The sequence below is a fragment of the Simochromis diagramma genome, unplaced genomic scaffold (assembly GCF_900408965.1).
Source record: "Simochromis diagramma unplaced genomic scaffold, fSimDia1.1 OVJJ01000603.1, whole genome shotgun sequence".
Classification (NCBI taxonomy): Eukaryota; Metazoa; Chordata; class Actinopteri; order Cichliformes; family Cichlidae; genus Simochromis; species Simochromis diagramma.
Genome location: NW_024387414.1, coordinates 15,229,321 through 15,245,509, shown reverse-complemented (window position 1 = coordinate 15,245,509; position 16,189 = coordinate 15,229,321). Strand labels below are relative to the sequence as shown.

The 16,189-nt window shown below is 41.7% G+C and overlaps 1 long non-coding RNA gene across 1 annotated transcript in view; it reads left to right on the top strand.

Annotated features, from left to right (window-relative positions):
- Window positions 1-641: 641 nt before the first annotated feature.
- The window catches only part of LOC120721156, a 21,939-nt gene continuing 6,391 nt past the window's right edge, over window positions 642-16,189 (top strand). Inside the window, exons 1-2 of the long non-coding RNA XR_005693124.1 lie at window positions 642-1,578; window positions 15,596-15,700. This is a non-coding gene — a long non-coding RNA (uncharacterized LOC120721156). The remainder of the gene's footprint in view (window positions 1,579-15,595; window positions 15,701-16,189) is intronic.

Genomic DNA, 16,189 nt, shown 5'->3' with positions numbered 1-16,189 from the left:
ATTTAGAGCCTGGACGATAGAGATGATACAGCTCTACACTATGTTAGCTGATTTCATGTCCTTGTTCGGTTAGTGGTCTATGAAAAATGAATGATAATTGTGAACAGTGTCAGTCAGTCAGCGTTGCGTGTCTCAACCTGATGTTTAGTCTAATTTAGTTGTGAAAGTGGCTTCAGCATGAGCCCCTATTCTGGCCAGACTGGGACAATGTTTCGTTGATTTTATCCATCCAGTTTGTGTTTTACCCAGGCCTACACATTCATGTCTTAACCTCAAATTTGGACACAAATAGCATTAACCTCCTAACACCCGAACTCTTCCACGGCATAATTTTTAATTTCTCTTTGATATTTGGGCTTAATGGGGCCCGATGAATGTAAAAACAAAGAATTACTTTCTTTGTTTGTTTGGGTTTTTTTTTTTGTTTGTTTTTTTACTGATTTTTTGTTTCTAAGAAAAATGAGAGCCACATATGAGGATATTCGTTTAAAATTTCGATAGACCAGTAGCAGTATAATGTCCTCGTAAGTGAATATCAGGCCCTTGTAGAGCAAAATGGAGTATTTTGGTCTAAATAACCCAAAATGTGATGTCCACATATGTAGACACCAGGTCCTAGGAGGTTAAAGAATAACAATGTGTCAAGCATTAAAAAAATCAGGATCAATAAGTACAAATGTGCTCGACATTAATGTCATAGTTTGTGCCTTTGGCAAAGTATCCTGATGGTCATGGCAAGGTCATGTCTTTAGGACATACCATGTTATTGTGCTGTTACAGTTTCAGCAGTAATCAAATATCAACATACACTCGGATATTATAAAGTTTATCCAAAAAGTTTATCCAAAACATGTACATGTTCAAGTTCAAACAGTTCTTCTGCTTGCCTTCAGGGCATGCAGAATTAAAGCATTTTATTTCAGAGGTCTGCATCTGCACTGAGCATTTCTGATATAACCACTGCTGGACGACATAGTACATGGATTTAAACTGTAACATTATCATAAGGAATGTGGTACCTTAAACACCGCGGACTGAACAAGTTTGTCTTTTATGAATGAATGAATCTTCTGCTGCCCCGACCTGTAGCTCCGAACCAAACACAACTCTTGAGATGATCCTGCTCATAAAATATTCCCAGATTACCAGACCTCAGTTTTCATGGCCAACAGAACATTAACATGCTTATTGCTCTCGCCGATTATCCTCACTACGTACGGTACATTAGCGAACTGTACGATTGGCCAACCCCCTGCCTGTGCAATCAACAGAGAGCGTGAATGAATGATCAGCCATTAGCAGGTCGGGTGTGAACTGTGAAAATGGGCTCTCACACCAATGACTGCAGGAGGCCTTGATTTGCTTTAGCCTAGCTTAGCAACCTGCTAGCAAGGACCGAGCGGTTGTTAACACTGTGGCAGTGCGTGAGCTAGCGTTAGCCTGCCCAATGTAATGCAGTGGAATACGGACTAGTGTAGCGTGTTGAAGCCCAGTCTAGTGGAGTGCTGTGTGCAAGATCATAGTAAGACTCCTTGCTAGCATATGCTTGTGTTTAATGCAGCGACCTGCTTCTGCATGGTGAGTTTACACATACCCTGCAGTGAAGGTAGTGTGTGTGTGTGTGTGTGTGTGTGTGTGTGTGCGCGTGTAATATCAGTAATCAGTGTACCTCACACAGACAGAGTATAACTAGGCCCGGTGTGGTGAGAGTGGCTGAGACCAGCTCTCTGCCAGCCCAAGTTGACTGTTTCAGCCGCTTTGTGTGTGTTTGTGGTCATGGATACTAAGACTGGAGGCGCCACCTTCAGATGCCGTCTAGGCAGCCAAGGCCCCTCAAGGTCCAGGTAACTGGGAGAAGTGTCTTTGTGCTGTCTTCTCTTCATGGTGCATTTTATTTATTTATTTTAGAGAGTGGGTGGGTCCTTTAATACCCCTGTGAGTTCTCTCTGTGTGTGTATGTGTGTGTCCTCCTGCCTGTGCAAATGTTAGTTTAATGCATTTATGACCTTTATGCAGTACACATGAGGAAAGCAAAGAGATGAACTCGGTTATCAGTGTTACAGGAATGCTGCAGAAAGGGTGCACGGAGCTTTGTGTGTGCCTGTGTTTGTGTGGCTCAAGCACTATTGGTCTGCTCTCTGTGGATCGGATGCTATTAGAGTTACCAGCATGAAGGCAGCAACATGTCCAGGGTCAAGAGAAGATTTCTGATGGACAGGGGGAAAAAAAAGTGCCAAGTGATCCTTGGTTGCGGTTTGTTGAAGTAAATGTAAAAAAATAAAACACAAGGAAATGGAGAAGGGATTCACTTGTGAGGAAAGTAAAGCAAAATGGGTATTGTGTGAAATGTGACCCTTTTGTTGTATCTAATTGAAATAGAAAATGCTGGGAAAAGTAAGAAGGAACTTATTAAACCAGATTTTTAAAACTGTTTTATTCTTTTTAAGCTGCTAGAGATAAAGCAGACGGTAGTTCAAACAAGCCAGAGCCAATGGCACATTAGTCACAATGAAGAAATCAAGACCGTTCTGATCATGTACAATTTTCCACTTTATCTTGTTTGACAGTGTTGAGAGACGGGCGTGAGAGGGGTGAGAAAGCGTGATACTGTATTTCAGCATCATGCTTATTTGGTTTTTCCACCTTCACACCCCGGTCAAATTTCACGGCGCAGAACCATAGCTGCATGACGGTTCATCGTAGTCCCTCGAATCAGTGGACCAGAGTGGACCCGAGGCCGCTGACTGAGCACACAGCTCGCTGGTATTAGCTCAGCGCGCTGGCGTCTGCAGTGTGCATGGTTAATTCGGCTGTTGTTGTCGCTTATGTGTGTCCCAGTGGAGCCAGGACGCGTTGTTTCGCAAGCCTGGTTTTAGTTCCACTCACTAGTCTACATGCACACATGGAAACTGATGTGAGATCCCTCTGGGCTCTTCCATCACTTCATGTGTGAAAAACCTGAAACTCTTATCTAATACAGACTACATTAGTTTGGTATTTTGTATTTGATTGATGGCGACCATTGAGGCTCAGAATATATATACATATTTTGTTTTTGTTTTGTTTTGTTTTTCTTTGCACGAGCTTCCAGGTTTATTTCTGAGTTAAAATAATTGGCTCATCTATACTGCAGGCTAATACATTTCCCTCTACATGAACATATTTTGAGACGTAACTCAACTAATTGTAAATTATGCTTATCATTAAACTTTTAAATGATGTGTTTACATTGTATTTGTTTCAGGTGCAATAATAAAAATATGTATGTGTATTTATGGGGGCTGATGCAAGACAGTAAGCACGCATATAACCTTACTTTTCAAGGTCAAGCAGCTCTTTCTGTTTTCTATAATGATGACCTCTCTGTTCCCTGTCACTGAACAGCTCAAGGACCTCAGATCCAACTGTCATATTCACATCACAGCACTTACCCAGGCTACCCTGTCCATCACCAGAAACAAACATTTCATTATCATTCTAAATCACTGGCAGATCACTAATTCATCCCTCATGCACTCAGATTTAGGCATATTTTTGAATAATTCAGTGTTATTTGTTCATTCAGTGTTCTTCCTTACATTAACATCTCACTTTCTGCATCCGTACTGGCTCATCTTTGTGATGTGACCAGTGGCTGTGTGATAAGAAGGCTAAATAATGAGTAAGCTTTAAAACAAGTAATGGTTGAGCTTTACTATCAAACTCTCACACTGGGGATTTGTAGATTAGTGTTGCTTTTTGATTCCACACCCTCAACCCGTTGATGTGGCGTTGCATAGATGTTGTTGCCCTGATCATCATTCAGGCTTGGAGTCATAATAATGAGCAACAGGATGGGTGCAGCAAGAGACGGCGAGACAAATACTGGGTGCATGTGATGTTAAGTGTAAACTCTCTTAACTGGATTCACCTGATTTGCGCCTGTTCATGCCCCAGTGTGCTCAGGCATGCTAGCTGTTCAGCACCCAGGCTCATTATAAGGCCTAATTCAATTGACCTGGGGATGTAAACACATCTGTACGCAAATATAAGCGGGCCAATTTGGAGTGCCGCGACACTGAGCTGCAGTGATTTGTTGTACCGAGAGGATAATCAGCACAGAGCCTGAAAAGTAATAGTCAGGAGGCAGTAGCAATAAAGTAGTTACTGTCTGCTCAGGGACAAAAAAAAAAGATGAAGGGGTGGTGGTGAGGGGTGGGGGCAGTGCAAGCTCAGCTAGTGTCCCATGCTTACTTGGGTGTAATGACCCATCAGTGGTGACATCTTGTTTCATCAACTTCTGCTTCCTTTCACTTGTCTATCTGGGCTGGGTCTCTCCTTATCTGCTGCCCTTCTCCCCTCCTGCCTACTGAAATCTGTCTTCCTCTCTCGTGTTTTCATTTTCTGTTGGCCTGTATCCACTTCTCCTCTCGGCTAGATGTAAAGGGTTACCCTAAACCACATAGTGGAGGACGTACAGTTTCAGAGCATCTTGTATTCTGTGAGAAGGATCAAAGAGCCATTGATTTATTTATTTATTATTTAAATTGCTGCAGGCATACAATCATTTAGTCAGATTTTGCTAAATTAGCGGGTAATAAATTTGATTGTGTAATTGTTATACAGATCAATTTAGAGCAAATAGCTGTATTTGAAAGTAGAACAAGCTTGATTAAGTTATCACACAATTTTGATAATCCAGTAATCATGTAATTCTTTTAAAGCAAAATAGCAAAAAAAAAAAAAAAAAAAAAAAAATCCTCATGTGACACTAAATTGAATATCATTTGTTTGGGTTTTCATCATATGAGATGCAAGATGCCATCGTGCACCTGTGGAACTGAAATGGATTGTGACAAAACAAGAAAATGATTGCCATAATGACCGGTAATTAAAGTAATAGCTTATCAATTATTTGAATTCTAATTATTGCATGGTTTTAATTTTTTGTTTTTAGCAAGCTGGCTTGACCTTCGCTACATGTTGTACCCCTGCTGTCTCTCTCCATGTTTTCTGTCTGTATCTAATACACAATATAAATGCACACTTTTTTTATTTTATTTTTTAAATATCCTGGACAGACAGAAGTAAGATAGGTGAAGTAAGAGAAGGCAGTGTGAATCAAAAACAGTATAACGACATTGTAACTGTCTTTGTCAGATGTGTGTGTGTGTGTGTATGCGTGCACATGTACACTTGTGTGTGTGAATGTGTGTATGGGAAGAGGCACGGGGGCCGAGCTGACGAGGCCTCTCACTGGGATACTGGCAGGCCTTACTTGCCGCAGGCCCAGCTCTCAGCTCCACCTCTGACAGGCTTCATACTTATTGCTCAATGACATTCGATGTTTTCCTTCAGTTTGCTGTAAGATTGATTTCTCAGATATGTTTGAAATATCTCCAGAGCCCTAGAGCGTGGTGACTGGCACAGTGGCACAGAGAAAGAGAGAGAGAGACAGAGAGGTGGTGCAATCGGGGAGTAGAGGAGAGGATGGTGTGTTCGAGGCTAAGGATAAGTTGTAAGGAAGAAGAACAGTGTAGAATTCTCCAGTTTTGCATGAATGGGAGGACGTCTTTATGATCCTTTTAGCTTTTGAACTTTTTGCCATCTTTGAAAATTTAGCCAACTGAAAATTTACAACAACAGAGAAGCATGAGCTTGTTCATTCATTCAGTTCAGTTTTATTTTTATAGCTCCAAACCACAGAAACGGTTGCCTCAAGGCAAAGACAGTAAGGTAAAGACAATAATACCGTGAACACCCCAACAATCAGATGAGCCCCTGTGAACAAGCACTTGATGACAGCGGGAAGGAAGATCTCGGTTTTAACAGGAAGAAACCTCCAGCAGAAACGGGCACAGTCAGGTCTTGGGGGTAAGGGGAGAAACCTGGGACAAAAGACACACTGTAGGAAAGAGATGAATAATAACCAATGATCAAAGTTTGTGTGTAACCAAATAGTACATTTGTAAATCTCATCTTATGTTCAGATTGTTCAATTCACATTATTAAATGCCTGAAAAAAGGGGGTGGCCCAGTGGTTGAGTGTCTGGAGCGCATACCTCAGTAGCATTCTCTCAGTAGTGAGCTTTCGGTTTGAGTTTTCACCCATTTTTCCTGCCTGTGTGCACTTCCAGTATCAAATGAATGCCTGAACAATCTTCCTCAAAATAATACCAGAAAACAGTAGAAATGGCTTAAAACATGGAGTCCTAGAGCTGTTGTTGAGGCCACGATGTGAAGTTTCCTTGTAACAAATAAAATGTATGTATTGCCTTTCATGAAATGAGTGTTTCCATAAAGTTACATGACTGTGGAAAAGGGTGATACTGCAGAAAAATCACAAAAAAACCCCATCGCTCTGTAGAGTTTAAAAGTCCTTTGTCTTGCCAAAGTCCAAAAGTTAAATATTTTCAGTGACATAAAACGCACAATAATAGTGGGTTCCTGAATGAATGTGAAGTTGGAATTTCCGAGTTCGAGTTTGGAATATGAATCTTGAACACCTCCTCAACTTGCATTTCCTACTCGGAAAGTTGGAACAGCCCCAGCAACCACGAGTTAACACTTGAAGCCCCGGAGAGCAGCCATTTGGGGAAGTTGTTTATTTTGGAGTCATACCAACCAAACCCAAGCAGCCTTCCAGACATATTTTGCATCCCTGTTATGTCTCTATTAGGGGTGCAACGATACACAAAATTCACGGTTCGATACTTTGGTTTCACGGTTCGATATTTTTTCGATACAAAAAAAATGTTCATGCCTTTTTAATTTGTCATTTATTAAAATTATAAATATATATTTTAACTCAAAAGTACAGTTTTTAAATTTAACCCTAACCCTTGTGCGTGTTTTTTATTTTGACAGCGAATGCGCACCTGCGGACCACTTATGTGCAGCCCTGGTTATTTAGCTCGTCATATTGCAGCCACGGAAATTATTTTGTCCATGAAACCATAAAGCTGCACTTTCTTTTTGCCTTATAGTCTGATTTGTCATAACTTCTCCGTTTTGTGGTAAGCTTTTCTTTGGCTGTCACTTCTTCACCCTGACCTGTCTTATTTGGCTCAGCAGAACTAAAATGTATATCCTGCTGCTTTTACACACACACTCACATAAGCTCAGCGATTCTCTGCGCGATCAACCTCTCACATGTTTAAGCTTGCTGCGGGAGATTTCACTTGTCATGTTTGCATAGTAAGCTAACGATTAATAAGACAATGTCAGAGGAATTGGTGCACAAATTATCATCACTCACAGATCAGTGCTGTCGCTCTCTATACACAGTTCGCACGATTGCAAAGTGAAAGCAAAAAAACAAGCGCAAATTCAAACGCGATTTCAATATGTCACATGTTGACAGTGGCTCACCGATGCCAATGACATAATTACCCAGCTACATTTCTGAAAGAATGCAAAAGCATTGACATATATTTTTCCTTCCTACAATAGCCCGACGGGCAGGGCAGCCCGTCTGAAAAAAATCGCTAGCCCCAGGACGTCGGGCTAGCGATATTGCAAGCCCTGTATCTGATTGAGGAATCACTCATCTTTGGAAAAGAGAGTTTATTACAGAGAAATGTCTCTTTCCAAAATAAAAGCTATACTATCCGCTTCTTCTGGGCTATATTCTCAGCAGCATAAGGAGAATCATGTGCTAACGGCTGTCTAAATGACTCGGCTAAAGTTAGTAGCATGCTTGTTGTTTTTGTCTTTGCACTAGGATGATGTCGGCGTAAATGTGCAGTCATATTCGTTGTGTTCCCACTAGTGCTTTCAGGTTAATCTCGTTGAAATGACCTTAACGCCACAACACGGCAAATCTCCGTTAACGAGCTACCGCCGATCGCCCCGTGCATGGGGCTAGACGGCCAACACGTTAACGAGCTAACTGCGCTAACACACTAGTTCCCACCCATGTAATTGAGCATTGCATGGCACATCCAACATACTGTTTTACTTTAGTCCATGACTCGCTTACCTTCAGGGTCATACGTCACATGAAAACCAAAATAATTCCAAACGCCAGATCTGAATGAGGGTGGGGGAGGTCCATGTTGCAAGGAGAGCTTAACTTCTGTCTTGCTAGCTTGCCCTGCGCTCTTCCTTCTGACGATGCTGTCTGTGTTGAGCGCTCAGTGGATCTGCGCTCGACAGTGCAGCCTAGGCGGAGTAGTCGAACGCAGATTCACTGAGCGCTCAACACAGACAGCATCGTCAGAAGGAAAGTTGATAAAATAAATTACAAATGTTGTATTGTTCGATACATATGCGTACCGAACCGAAAGCACTGTATCGAACGGTTCAATATCGATACGAATATCGTTGCACCCCTAGTCTCTATGTCATCTATATTTGGTCATGCAGTATAGGATTGAGACTTGATATGATCTTTTGGTTTTGCACTGCACGAATAAAGTGTTGCTGAAGAGTTGAAGTTCATCAAAAAATGTTACTACATGCACCCAGATGCAGGCCACTTTAGATTTATTAGATTTATACTAAATATATTTAGTGTTTTATAGATTTGTCTTATTTTTATTATTATTATTATATTACTTAACCAGTTTTAGATCGGAGCACCAGGACCGCCAGCTCTGACTGGTACCTGATCCACAGACCACTGAACAATATGGACCCCATGGGTTAAGGTTCAGCCACCAACTGTACTACCCAGCCTGACTCCAGAGTAGGACCCAATTAACCATGCCCCAGGCGTGGTACGCTGGACCTGTGATTTATTATGCTGCATAGAGGTTGCCTGAATCACTTTGTCTGGCCCCTCACCCAGGATCTGCACGGGTGACCCTACCAGGGGCAGATTGCTCCTGACAACTTAGTTCCCAGGATCACTGGAGCGCACAAACACCTCAACCTTCATAAGGTGGCAGTTCGAGATCTGTTGTGATGAAGAGAGAGTTGAGCGGAATTTACCGTCAGTCTACATTCCTACCCTTACCCATGGTCACAAGCTGTGGGTAGTGACCGAAAGAATAAGGTTGTGGATACAAGCAGCAGAAATACGATTCCTTGCTGGGTTCTCCTTTAGAGATCGAGTGAGGAACCCCATCTCTGGGGTGAGGAGCTTGGTCATTCGAAAGGGAGCTTTAATGTTGCTCCTCAACATTTTAACAATCCAAGATGGCGGCAGCAAACATAAACAGTAATGAAGCTGTAAAACTTGGAATCTGTGCTGCTGCTGCTGTGTGTTTGTGACTCGCTAAATAAGCCGTACACCTTACTGCAGCAAATTCCAAGTTCCGAGGTATTTTGAATCTCTCCATGGAACCTGATACCTGACAGGCAATTAGTCCAAGATCTGGAGAGGCCTGACGGTCCCTTTAGCGTGGCCCCTGTTGTGGCATCGTGCCTCTCTCTCTCTTCCAAGGTGTTTATCCTGTTTGCAGAGGGGCCTGTAATGAAATTTTCCCCTTTGTGAAAATGCATCCTCTGTGCATATTGCATTATGTCACATCTCATCAGTGAGCATTTGATCACATCTACTGCTTTGTTTTCTCTGGAAGAAGGTGGGGGGTGGGGGCACAGATCAACTGTTTTAAACTCTTTAATGCAATTTAACAATGCCACATATTCTTTTCACGTTTCATTGGGGTCCTTTACGTGTGAAATTACAGAGCCTTGCCTAGCCTGACTGACACAGCGCAGCAGAGGCAGGGTCACACCGAAGCGCCAGATGTGGGAGGGAGAGCGAAATTAATTGCTACACATTGTTCAGTGGGTGTATGTGCACCTTTAGTGAATTAACCGCTCTCTGGGTGTGACTGTTTGAATAAGGGGAATTGGGTACGAGGCCTCTCGCTCACAGCTGAAGCCAACGCTAGGCGCTGCATCCAGTTTGCTTATCTGCCCCCTAAATTCACATGCTTAACTTGTCGTTTGTTAGTGCGTAAAGTAGGAAAATATTTCTATGAACAACTCGTTGCTTAGTTGTTGTTCTCAATTTCTTTGTGGTGCTCTAGCAGTTCATATCTAAAGTACATGTATGTCAAATGTATATTTTAAATCTGCTTTAACATCTTTTTAAAGACAAGGAAAATGGCATTTAAATGCAATTTGAATATTCTAGATACTCTGAATCTCTAAGAAAGAGCCACTTAATTCGCGTGACATATTCAGACAGACAGTTTTAATTGTGATGACCTGAAAGCTGTGCATTAGGTAAAAATGGCAAACCAATTAGAGAGAGTGTCAGCATGGGCCCAATAATATGAATCTTAATGTTGTCTCTACTGACTTGCATTGCTATTAGGTTAGACAATGAGATTGAGAGCACAGATAATGCACATTAATGACAGTTGGATAGCAGACATGAGGAGCATATGGTGCTCTCCTATGGCCATTTACAAAGTTCATACCATGCTTTCACCCATCTGGAGTATGGCAAGAAAGTCAAGTTTATATTTAAGATTTTGTGGTTTCTATAATTCAAAGAATGAAGCTTAAATATATTTGATCTTGATTTATTTTGCTGCATTGATACCCGATTTTGTGGCAGCCATAAGATCTACAGAAAGGCAGTGCATCATCATGTTCCTCTGAGGTCTGCAATTACCATCTACACAGCAGATACAAGCCCTAACCCATGCTGCCAGCTTCATCCCTATCAGAGGAACTAACAGTGCCCACTGTAATCACGGGCCTGGCATAGTCTCCGGCATGGAGAGTTTCTCGTGGACCATCCCTCTTCCCTCCACCTGGACCCCCCCAATCCCCTGTCTCTCTATTTTTCTGGGCAATAGGAGGGTGGAAGGTTTGGGGATTTGATGGAGAGATGGTGGGTGAGGGAGGGATTGGGGAGGTAGTGGAGGTGGCGGGGGCACTCTGCTTCCCCTGGGGCTGCCTGCTGGAGCGAGGTGACCCAGCTTGTCGCTCGGTGACCTGTGAGAGGGACATTATGAAGTGTGAGTGGCTGTCACCCTAACCGCTTGTGACAGCACGGCTCCCGGCACAGCTGTGCCAGCCAGAGACCCAGGGCCCATGGAGAAAGGGGGCGGGAGAGAGGATGCTTTGGAAAAGGTGCGGACTTGGGGCGGGGTGTTCAGAGGGTGTCTGTGGTGGGGCAGGAGGTTGGGAGTAGAAGGAGAAAGAAGGTGAGGGTATCAAGGCTCCGTCTCTCATACTGGTGTAATGACTTCATCCCACTGATTCCGCTACTTAACGGATAGCCCTGCAGCTCTTTCATGTCAAAGCCAGTAGATTTGGGCTTTGAGCTACACTACATTATAGCATAGTGACGAAAGTCATAAGACCAGATGTTGTCCTTTAAGCGACCAGGGTTACATTTGTTCTAAGCCTAACTCTCAAAAACAAGGCGTTCTTTATTAGCGTTCCTATTATTTTCGCAGTTTACACAAAGAGCTTTCATTTTATTGTCTCTATTGTCATTTTCAGTGAATGATTTACTCAGCAAATGTTTTGCCCCATCAACTTCCCTCAGGATGGCACAGAAGCACAGAAAGCAAACAACAAGAGAAAATGTTTGTTTTTTTATTGTTGTTGTTGTTGTTCTGGCGCTTTCATCTAAGCTGCTCTTCTTAATGATAGGTTGCAGGACCTTGAAAGGGTTTGTTCAGTGTAGTCCACTGCAAATCTCGAGTAGAAAGGTCAGAGACCTTTGACATGCCTGTGCTGTTATTTACCATCCAGTTAAACTCATTAGTTTGTGACTTGACTCGGGGGAACAAAGGTGCTGCCACCCAAGTCCCAGTCAGGATCATTAAGCTTTACTTCTTTTGATGGAGTAATTGGGCACGTTGAAAGATAAAGCAATGGAACTATACATAAGTTTGATTTCTAAGGTAATGCTTAATATATTCTCAGCACATTTTTGTTTTTTTTTGCAATACATCACAGGTGAGTACAGTTCACAAATAACTAAAGAGTATTTCACACTATAAAATCCAGATAATATGTATGTGCAGCTTTGAAAGTGTTCTGCAAAGGATGGATGTTCTGATCACCCAGCTTTGCCATTCATCACCTTTTAACACCCATGATATCACAGCCCTATTCAAAATTATCTTTAAAAAAACTGATGTAATTTATGTATTGCATTGTGATAGCTTACATTGTTTATATGGCTGACTTCACAAAATCTTGTGAGGCTGTACAAGATAAACTGTGCGGGCCTCTAGGTAAAAATTGTGAATAAATGTAGGTGGTCAGAGTCAAGCAGATGACAGTGACTTTAAAAGATGTATTGCACTGACTGATTCCTGACTGATTGAAAGAAAAAATTGGAAAATGTACTCCTCTTCATTTCAGACCTATGCAGTTTTAAAACATGACTTTGGTTCTTTGACCAGAGTGCAGTAGATTATCAGCAGGAAGATAAAATTTTAGGGGAATCAACTATTAAAAGGGGTTTCACCTTCTGCCTCCCAGGAATATTATCTCATGCCATATGGAAAAGTCCCAAAGCCTAGTGTCAGTGTCTGACAGTTGTAGACAGCAATAACCCTACTTCCTTGTGGCTGAGCACGCAATGTGATTTCCCTCAGCAGGTCTCTAATTTCCCTAATCACTGTACAATGCAAATAGTCTCATTTACACATGGATGAGCAAACAAAGAAACACAGAGCCTCATTGATCTTAAGGTGTTCACAGGACCCAAATGAACTCGTATGTCTTATTTTATTTTCTTGTGTATATCTTGAAAGTGCCAGAATAGAATAGACACATACTTTTTGTTTATAGCTACAATTTGGATATCTTTGCCAACCTTAGTTTATGTCATCTGTTACCGAGAAGACTCATTTGTCGCACCTCGCTGCAGGCTGCAAACAAAAAAGATGATATGAAATTGTTCTAATTGAGTAATAGTGCTGGGAAAGAGTCATTATCTCACAGAAACACAGCGTCTAGATTAAAATATCCCAAGTGAAGCTCACTTAACCAGTCAGCCTAGTTAACTACAGTGGCTAAAGTTAAAAAAAATAAAAAGAATAAAGATTTTGGTAAAAAAAAGTTTATCGCTTTTGTTTTTTCTAAAGAACAAAGAGCCTATAAAGAAAGCCATACAAGGCAATACAGCCATGAGATATGATTGTGAAATATCTTGGCAAGTTTTATATAATTTTTTTTCTTCACCTTGTAGAATAAATTGTAACCTTAGTAAATTCAAGCAAATACTATACATCTCTCGGGCAGCTGGTCCAAAGTGAATGTATGCACTATTGTGTTGAGAAAAACCTTGTTAACTCATAGTTAATTTTATTTTAGTTGTGTACTATTACCAAACAATGAAATAGTAGTTAACATTTATTAATTGGTTATTAATTGATTTGTAGAAAATGTCTGTTTGAAAAGTTGACACTAATATTTATAATGTTTCGAAATGGTAATTAAGTGTGGTATAATTTGATAAAATAAAACTTTTAAAAATCACGTAATCAAGGAACAAATTATATTGTAAATTCATTTGACCGTTCTGACATAATAACCTGGACACCCCAACAAAATGATTGCAGAACCACAGACTGTAATACAGCGCCCAAGTCCCCTATGCAAATATCAAATGCATCTAAATGATATGTCAGTAAAAGAACCAGAAAGGTTACAAACTGTTAGATGGTTAATGCTGACACATCTGATTTTCTCAGAATCCACCTTTTGACATTGGGCAAGAAAAAGTGGAAGTAAATGCTACTTTTCAGGTATAAAATTCAAATTGATGTTCAGAATGTGTATAAGTGGTTTACATTAAACTATCAGACTTTTGAAGTGAATCCCACCTCACACACATGTCACAGGACAAACACAAAAGGTCATCTTATGCCTTTAATGACAACCCATTTTCATCATAATGTCATTGTTTAATAGTAAAATATTTACTTGCTTTGTATTCAGTCTTCTTTTAACTTTCTATGACTATGCTGTATCCCTCTATCCCCGCTCTGTATCTAAACCTTTCCCCTTTACTCCACACCTCCCTCTCTCTGCATCCCTCTGTCACAGCTGACCTGTGTCCTCTCTCTGCAGGGCCTCTCCTGGTAGCGCCCAGCTGGCGCGCTGGGCAGAGGCAGGAGGTAGTGCCAGCTCTACTGGTGCAGAAAGGGGCACACCAGGCAGACAGGCCCAGTGTCAGCAGCAGCAGCAGCATGCTATCCCCCTGGCTGCCATGTTCACAACACACACATATGCCCACATATATCTATATATTGCCGTAGCCTGAATGCATGCTCACACCAGCATCAGTGGACCAATGCCAAATGGGTTTGGTCTGACTGGGACAGAGTTAACTGGGACAAAACATTTGTTTACACACTAGACTAGTGAAAACGGGCACAGAGACACATTGAACCACGCACACATTCACATGGGAGGGCATGCAGAGACAATGCTGCATAAAGGAAAACCAGCACTGTCTTTTACAAACTCCATAATGATTAGTTTGACAGATCTTCAAGTCAGCCTGTGGCCCGTTGTCCCTGAAGGAGTGTGAGTTATACGGTGCAAGTAATAGAACACATATTGAACTGTGTGCATGTTATTGACTTGTAGAAGTCTTCAGGGTCAGCACTGGAAGCTGGTTGTAATTAAGAAGATGGGGACTTGGCCTCCTGCCTGTAGTTACCCCTGCAAGACTTCAGCCCAGGGTTTGCCTATGTTCTTACTATTGATTCAACTTGAACTTCTTCTACCAGCAAGTGTATTAACCCAAGTAAAACCTTACAGCCCTGAGATCAGATCTGCAGTAATTACGATCAGCAGGGAGAGGAGGAAAACATATTGCACCTCGACGTACATCATTTTGAAACTTGTGAGCTCAGGTGGCTTGAATTTAAATGTCAAGATGTATACAGACTAATGTGGCAACACTGTGACATATATAAGTAATGTGAGTTTTGGCACATGGCATATTGTTTGTTTCTGCATAGGATTTGGCTGATTTGCATACTGTTTGATTATCAGAGCCTTGCGTATTCAGCCAAACTTCCTCACTGTTGTTTGTATGTGTGTGTATTTTGACCTCTTTCACACAGAGAGCCCCCCAATTGTGCCCCAGCAGCCAGCCGAGCTCAGTCAAGCAAAGCCTATATGCTCACTGGCATTTCACACACCCAAACGCGTGCATGCAAACACACATGAATATCACTTATCCAGCTGGGCTCGAATGCCACACACACACACACACACACACACACACACACACACACACACACACACACACACACACACACACACACACGCGCACATTACTTTAGATATGGAAATAGTGGTTAGGGTGTTATTCCCTAATGTACACCTTGTATAGCACCTCTGTCCAACAAAAAAAAAACCCAACCTCAGTCACATCTCCACTCCAATCAGTCCAACTCTTGCTTCACTCTGCAGGTCGGCCCACCCTTTGCCATTACCAGGATTTGAGGCACACTTCCGCCTTAAAAGTTGTACACCACTACCTTTGATAATCAAGATGGAACCTAATTGAGCTCACCCATGCAGAAGATGCTCTCGCCTTTTTCGCGCGCACACACTTTTTGAGGAGATGGGGGGCCTATACTGTTTCAGCTCATCCAACTGTGAGATTCTCCTTTCCCCTTTCCAGTCCTGCCATCATCTCACTAATGGTGTTTCTATCTCTTCTCCATAGGAGGTAAATGAAGCTTTTAAGCAGGGCGGAGGGAAGGGGGACCGCTGAAAAGATTAATTGACTTTCTACAGAGCTTCACTTATCCTCCTCTGGCACCTTTGACTTGTGAGTGTATTTGTGTTTGGATTACATGATTATATCACCGTCATTGCAGCAATTTGTGGTTTGTTCAAAAACTGTTTGAAAATATCAAACTGTGTCCCATCAGCCATTTCATCCACAGTGGCTACTTGATAACTCTCTGTACAATTAGAGCAAAGATTGGTGGCATTCGTGGTTAAATTGTTTGTGATTATAAATGAAATGAACTTTTCTCCAGTTAAATTTATATGTGAGTGAAGCAATACGTAGAGTAACATCAGTGTGGTATTTCTTATTGTTTCTGTTCCCTTTTAGGACCATAATTCTGGCATAAAACTAGCTACATGAATGGATAAGTGCAGGTTTGATGCCTTGATTTAGCCTGAGTATCCTCAACACTATTAAAAAACTTTAATGCCACTTTAATATAGAATTGAATTAAAGAGCCAGATAACAACCCTGCAGCAGTCCATAAAGTTTGACGTCACATAAAGTATGTACAGAAATATACTG